Source organism: Callorhinus ursinus, unplaced genomic scaffold, assembly GCF_003265705.2.
Source record: "Callorhinus ursinus isolate GAN/ISIS: 27379988/994484 unplaced genomic scaffold, GSC_fseal_2.0 scaffold22, whole genome shotgun sequence".
NCBI lineage: Eukaryota > Metazoa > Chordata > Mammalia > Carnivora > Otariidae > Callorhinus > Callorhinus ursinus.
Window position 1 is genome coordinate 7,648,986 of NW_027397084.1, and position 7,722 is coordinate 7,656,707.

At 37.4% G+C, this 7,722-nt stretch overlaps 1 pseudogene; it reads left to right on the forward strand.

The window, feature by feature from the left end:
* Positions 1–2,379: 2,379 nt before the first annotated feature.
* Positions 2,380–3,040, forward strand: LOC112837818 (ferritin heavy chain pseudogene; annotated as a pseudogene).
* The last annotated feature ends 4,682 nt before the right edge of the window (positions 3,041–7,722 follow it).

A 7,722-nucleotide genomic window follows, 5' to 3' on the forward strand; every position in this document is an offset into this window, starting at 1 on the left:
TAGAAAATGCTTTCTCTTTATTAAGGATTGTATCGAGTCTTCTCTAAAAGATAGGACTTCATATAATCCTTACAGTAACTCTGTGGAGGCAATGCTATTATTTTCATTTTACAGATGAGGAAATTTCACTTCAAAATACTTGAGCAACATGGCCAAGTACAAACAGTAATTATGGAGGTAAGGGTCAAACCCAAAATTATCTAATTACCAACTAGGCTAATTACCACCAGGAAATCTTTCTTTAGATAAAAAATAGCCCACAATGGAATGAGTGACAAGTATAAATCATTCAAATGCTAAAAAGGAATTCCAGGCTCTTTTTCTACGATTAAAAAAAAGTATTCTAAGCAACTTCTAATGATCTGTTCCATATTTGTGTAAGTCAATTGCCTTTTGTGTGCAAAATCCCCTCCTATAGCAATCACCCACTGTAATGTAAATACTCTGCTCCACCAGTCAGGAGAACGGGGTCCAGCTGTGTTCTGCCACGAACACGCATGTACTGATCACCTCAAATCTCTTGTGATTGACTCCTTGAAAATGACAGCAATAGGCAAGATCTGTTTTCTTTTTCCACCACCCTAGCTGAATCACCTGGAAAGCTTTTACAAAACACTATGCTGGGTCCCACTCCAAATCAATAAAATCAGAAACTGTGGGTGTGGATTGTATTAAAAAGTTCTTCAGCTTTTGTTATTTAGCAGCCAAGGTAGAGAATTATTAGATCACATAAATAAATAGTTGCATGATGGATGAAGTCCTTTTTAGTGCTAACAATTTATAATTCCATGAACAGCCCACTACCTCTCATACTATTTCATTTGTCGAGATAAATTTACTGAGTGCTTATTATGAATCTGACAGTGTACCAAATGGGTAAGATGTAAAGATAAACTTTCCCTGGTCACCAAGATAACTTACAGTCCAAAAGAAACTTGTGACTACCTATTAGTATTGTAGAAGAGAAAAAATTTTTACTCTACCCTTCTAGGTTCTTTTGGTTATTCTATTAATTAAACTGATATAAAACAATTGGGTGATGGTCATTAAGGAGGGCCCATGATGCGATGAGCACTGGGTGTTATACGCAACTGATAAATAGAACACTACATCGGAAACTAATGATGCACTATATGTTGGCTAATCGAATTTAAATAAAAAAATAAACTGACATAAAACAGATTAAAGGAGAAAAATAAATTTAATTACATACAAATGGGAGCCCCATAAGACTATGTGACCCACAGGTAGTCAAGCAATTTAGGCTTATATGCCAACCTGAGCTAAGGAAAAGGGGGTAGAGGTCTGAGACTTCAAAGAAGGGGAAGACAGTTCATAGGAAGATGGGAAGAGCAAATGTTTGGTAAACAGTGTTTGCCATACCATGCAGACAGGGGGATACACAGACAAATTTGATCTCTGGGCCCTGCAGTGCTTCTCCCCTGCTGAGCCCAACAACACCTAAACCACCATCTTTGTAATTATTTCTAGTGATAATTTCTTCCTGGACCTCTATTTCTTTCTAGGCCTTTCACTTTTTTTTTTTTTAAGATTTTATTTATTTATTTGAGAGAGAGAGAGCACAGAGAGTGGGAGAGAGAAGCAAACTCCCCCACTGAGCAGAGAGTACGATACTGGGCTTGATCCCAGGACCCTGAGATCATGACCTGAGCCAAAGGCAGATGCTTAACCAACCGACTGAGCCACCCAGGCTCTTTTTAGGCCTTTCAGGCAGGGGGAGGGGAGGAGGGGAGGGAAGTGGCGGGGGAGGTAAAAGTTCTTCCTGAATCTTTTGGGCCTTGATTGATTTCAACTTGAAATAATCCACTTGTCAAAGTGGCACATTTTACGGCTGTCTGTCCTGAACCCTATCAGTACAGTTGACCCTTGAAAAATATGGGGGTTAGGGGCGCAGACCCCCTATACAGTTGAAAATCTGTGTGTAACTTTTGATTCCCAAAACTTAACCATTAGTAGCCTACTGTTGACCACCAGCCTTACCAGTAATATAAACAATTAACACGTATTTTGTATGTTATACTGTATTCTTATTAGAATACTATTTTTTTTCTTAAATTTTTCAGTATTTCTAGGCTATGAAGCTCATCTGCAAGGTTTTTTTCTGATTGTCACAAATCTCCAAAAAAATTTCCAATATATTTATCAAAAAAATCTGCATACAAGTGGACACATGTTCAAACATCTGTTCAGGCCACAGTCTCCGCCAAGAGTCCCCGCCGTTTCCTGCTTCAACAGTGCTTGGACGGAACCCGGCGCTCGTCCCCCACCCGGGCCGGCCCTTCAGAGCCAGCCCTCCGCCATCTCTTCGTCGCGCCCTCGGACCGCTCCAAGGCCCCAGCCACCGTTCGCCGCCACCTTTTCTCAGCCGCCGCCATGACGACCGCATCCCCCTCACAGGTGAGCCAGAACTACCACCAGGACTCGGAGGCTGCCATCAACCACCAGATCAACCTGGAGCTCTACGCCTCCTACGTCTACCTGTCCATGTCTTACTACTTACTACCGATGATGTGGCTTTGAAGAACTTCGCCAAAAGCTGCAGAACCGAGGTGGCCGAATCTTCCTTCAGATATCAAGAAACCAGACCGTGATGATTGGGAGAAGGGCTGAATGCAATGGAGTGTGCATTACATTTGGAAAAGAGCGTGAATCAGTCACTACTGGAACTGCACAAACTGGCCACTGATAAAAGTGACCCCCATTTGTGTGACTTCATTGAGACTCATTACCTGAATGAGCAGGTGAAATCCATCAAAGAATTGGGTGACCACGTAACCAACCTGCGCAAGATGGGGGCTACCGAATCTGGCATGGCAGAGTATCTCTTTGACAAGCACACCTTGGGAAACAGTGATAGTGAGAGCTAAGCCTTAGGCTGTCTTCCCATAGCCACAAGGGTGACTTCCCTGGTCGCCAAGGCAGTGCATGCATGTTGGGGTTACCTTTACCTTTTCTATAAGTTGTACCAAAACATCTACTTAACTTTCATTTGTACCATTCTTCAAATAAAGTAATTTGGTACCCCCCCAAAAAACAAAACAAAACATCTGTTCAAACACATGTTCAAACATGATGTGAACCATATACTGGGTAAATCCTATGAATGCTCATTTTTCACTGGACTGTAGCAGATAAGATCCTGGAGGTCCTTACATCTAGATATCCACTTTAAATAATTGGTCTCCTATCTAAAGACAGGACCTGGAGCAGATTTCTTCTTCATATCATCGCACATTGATTTTTTTTAACTAAATTAATTTAACTGTTGACTTTCCTGCTGCATTTGGATGAGTAATAAATTTACATTTTTTGTGCACAATAATGTAAAAAATGTAACCACAAACTCTGCTTGAAGTGGCAGGTATTTAGAGGTCATCTGATCCAATTTTCCCACCAATGGACAGATTAATAAAGTGATTTGCCTGAGGTCATACTTACAGCTTGTTATTGTTATTGACAGAGCTCAGGTGTTAACGATTCTCCATTCAGTGATCATACCATTACAGTCACTGTTCAGGACTTTCAGGCAGGTAATATATCTCTTGCTTAACTATCAGAAGATGTGGGATGGTGAGTTCTGTCTGTTTACTGGCAACCATCATACTCTTTGTTGTAATCATAATAAATATAATTCAGCATTGTTTGAAAAACCACTTCTTTGCAGAAATTCATTTGACCTTGGTTATTCAGTCCCTATAATTTTAAAGAGAGTAACATTTTAAATAAAGAAGGAAACATTACAGATAACTGTATTTTCCAATGGTTTTTTATTATGCATTTTATTTTTCTCACTAAACTGGTAATGAAAATTCTTTTTATACAAATATATATTGAAAAGTGGTTCATTATTATGAATAATGTTACAAATATGCACTTTATTCTTTTGTAAAAGCATCTTTTTTCCAACTTTATTAAGATACAATTGTCATATAACATTGGGTAAGCTTAAAGGGTACAATAGGTTGATTTGTTATATTCAATATATTGAAAAATGATTAACACAATAGCATTGGTTAACATCTCCATCACCTCACAAAATTACCATTTCTTTTTTGTGGTGGAAACATTTAAGATGTGCTCTCTTAGCTATTTTATAATGTGTAATACAGTATTGGTAACTATAGCCACCATGTGGGACATTATATCCCTGAGATTTATTTATCTTCTAACTGGGAGTTTATACCTTTTGACCACCTTCATTAACATTCTTGATATTACAGAATTATAGAAATAGAGAACAGATTAGTTGTTGCCAGGGCTTAAAAAGGGGAAGGGGGCAGGAGGGAAGTGGATATCTCTATAAAAGGGCAACAGGACAGATCCTTGTGATGGAAATGTTCTGTATCTCAATGGTATCAATGTAATATCCTGGTTGTTATGTTAAAGTATAACTTTGCAAGGTATTACCATTGTGGGAAACTGGGTAAAGTGCACATGGTATTACTCTGTATTATTTCTTACAGCTGCATATAAATCTGCCATTATCAAATATATATACATATACATGAAATATGTTATCTGCAAATATATATATCAAAAATGTTATATGCAAATCTTCTCAAATCTCTAATAAAATTCCAGTAAGACATATGCAGCCATAGAAAACTGAGGTGAAATACACTGGGACTAGGAGTAGTTGGATGGATAGCAGGAAGGCAGAAGCTGGCAAAGGTTCCAAGCAAAAGCATAGATCAAATAATCCCATTGACATAACCAGTGAATTGTTACCAAGACAAGGAAACCAATACAGCAGTCAGTGACCCAGTCCTGATGCTGCAACCTTGACTAATGCAAAACAATGTTCTTTTTCCTTTTGAATCGATTTCTTTTGAAATCACAAAAATAAATGATTTTGTTACTCCAACTTGGCACAAAATAAATTTATGTAGTATGAGGAATCAGTTGAATAGAGTATTAGTGTTTTGTAAAAGTTAAGCATATGTATGAAGACAAATTTTGTGACTATTGTCATGATTTTTGTTTTATCTGAGTTTATGTCGCTAAAAGCACTTGGGAGAAGTAGGCATGTGGGACTCAATGTTATTGATGTGTCTAGAAGAATTTGACTGGTTAAGTTTTCAATGTTTAAATTCTTAAGAAATTTAGCTTTGTAAAATATTAGTTTTTATTAATTATATAAGAATAGTAAATATTTAGAAGAATAATTTAATATATATTTTAAGTTAAATACATTAAGTATCAAAACAAACAAAAAAAGTCAAAAGCCCTTGGGATGGTTAAGATTTCAGCGATGTGGCTAAGCCAAGGCTTAGGCTGGCACTCCTACTTGCTGAAGGATTAATTCCAAGACTCTGGGGGCCTCCTTTCAGGACTAATGATCTCATACAAAATCAATAATTTGCATTTCTGCAAGTATTAGCAGTATGAGAACAAGCACAGCACCTGGCATGAAGCAACTGCTCAATAAAAGTTGGTAGAATGGCTTATTTTACTGTAGACATACAATATAGCTGAACTTCTTATTCTGAACTAGAATTTACAATCTGAGAAAGGTAATTGTCACCATGAATGGACGTGCTAGGACTACTATACGTTTATAATCTCCTAAGTGTTAGTGAGATCAGTAGTTACCCTTGTGACAAAAAACGTAAAAGAGAAAACAATCAGCTTGATTCTGATACTGCCCAATTGAATTGCAATCCTGTGTATTGTTAATCTAACATGATAATACACTTTGAGCAAGGCTTCCCATGCTGGTAACTGGGAGCAACTAAGCTCCTGGCACAGCTATACAGAAGTCTAGGCAGCTCCTAGAACTGTACACTATACAAATTTCAGGGACCAGAAAGACTGAACCCTCAGCTAGAGGTTGAAGGTGAGAAAAAGGATCCAGAAAAAAGGTATAAAAATTTTAAAAAGGAGTTTAGACCTGAACCAAGTGATGTAATGTGAGACTATATCTTTATGACTCCAGGGATCAAAAGTTGGATTCTAGATGCCCTCACGCTGGTCTAAAAATTAGATATGCATTGGGAAAGACTCTGAATGCCTGATGGGAAGAGACAAAGATGAAATTACTGTGAATTTGTACACATATTACATCTTAAATTGGAAGAGTTACCTGTTTCATGCGTGGAGCTGTTCTGGGGGCAGAATCCCAAGAGTAAAGTGTTCTGAAGCCCTCAACCACCTTGCCCCCTAAATTTATATTCTCTGGCAAAGGCCAGAAAAATTTACATGAAATGAATCTGGCAGAAATGGAGAAGTTTTCTGTCTCCTGGCAGCCCTATGAGTGTCAGGAGATAAATTCTAGCTTATTTACCTTGCATTACGAGACAGTTACAGATGTATTACAACTCCTCTCAATCACTTAGTTATGAGCTTATTAACTTCCCTAGCATCTGGAGTAATATCTCACTATTTGAGAAAGAGAGGAGATGTGTTAGTGATTAAATGACTTAATAAACAATCTGTCACTTTTCATATTTCATAAACCTGAGCACATTTATGAAGGACAAGGAGGTAGATTCCTTAATGTATTTGATATAAAGCTTATGAGAGTCAAGGAAAGGATAATTTCAGGGTATCTCAGATGTCTTTCCTGATTTGCATTTAATCTCTGATAAAGCAGAGAAAAATTAGACCTATCTAATAGAAAATAGATTCCATATTTGCTATTGAGCAATAGAAACAAGAAGTCATATACATTCATATTCATATCACACACACACACACACACACACACAGACACACACACGTGCACCCATATATCATTTAAAGTTCTAGAAGTAAGAAAACAATCATTTTTAGCTACAGGGAAATTGGTTAGCCCCAGCTGCAAAGATCCCAGCTTTGCCATGTCCCTTGCTACCTGTGTGACCCTGGGCATTTTACATAAGCACTGTGATTCTCAGTTTCCCTCTCCATATGATAAGGATGAGAGTATTACTTACCCCTTTAGCCTGTTGGGAAGTAATTAAAGTTATTTTTAAAAATACTTAGAACAGTGTCTGGAACATAGAAAGCCCACAATAAGTGGAACATTTTTTTTTAATCAAAGGTGAGACCAAAATTAACTTTATTAGGCAAACCCACCTGTAAGTAAATTTACCATTAATTTGTGTCCATGGGGTAGATGATTTGCAATGTCCTTGATGCTATTTTGCTATTTATCTTCAGTGGGGTGAATTAGGGCAAGAAGGAGAAACGGATCTGCTCTTTCTATAACAAATCAGCAAGGAATTAATAGAGGAGTCTGCTTCCCTACCCCCAGAATATCCTGATGGTGCAAAGTTAAGAGGAAAAATAATTTTCCACTTCCGTACTGTTTGCAAATCAGAGTTTACAACAGTAAATTACTGTTTGTAAATTACAAATCTATTAACTTTGCTACAACATTTTTAACAGTAAAATGGACAGGAAAAAATCTTACTTTGTGAGCATTCTTTCTTTCTTTCTTTCATAATTGAACTCAGTTAATACGGAGTAGCTGAAACAATGAGTCCTTGAATTATGACATCACCATCTATTTAAAGGACATTTTCTTACCAACAGCATGATAGTAATTTTAGATCTGGTTTCAACGAATACATCACAGACTCTCAAGGGTCTAAATTAAGCTGATTGTTAGTTTGAATAAGAAAAAATACAAAAGCATTAATCATATACACGACTTCCTGAAAAATTGCAACTGAGCTATGAAAGCTCTACTGGATCTCTTTGTGTTGCTATCATTTTTCA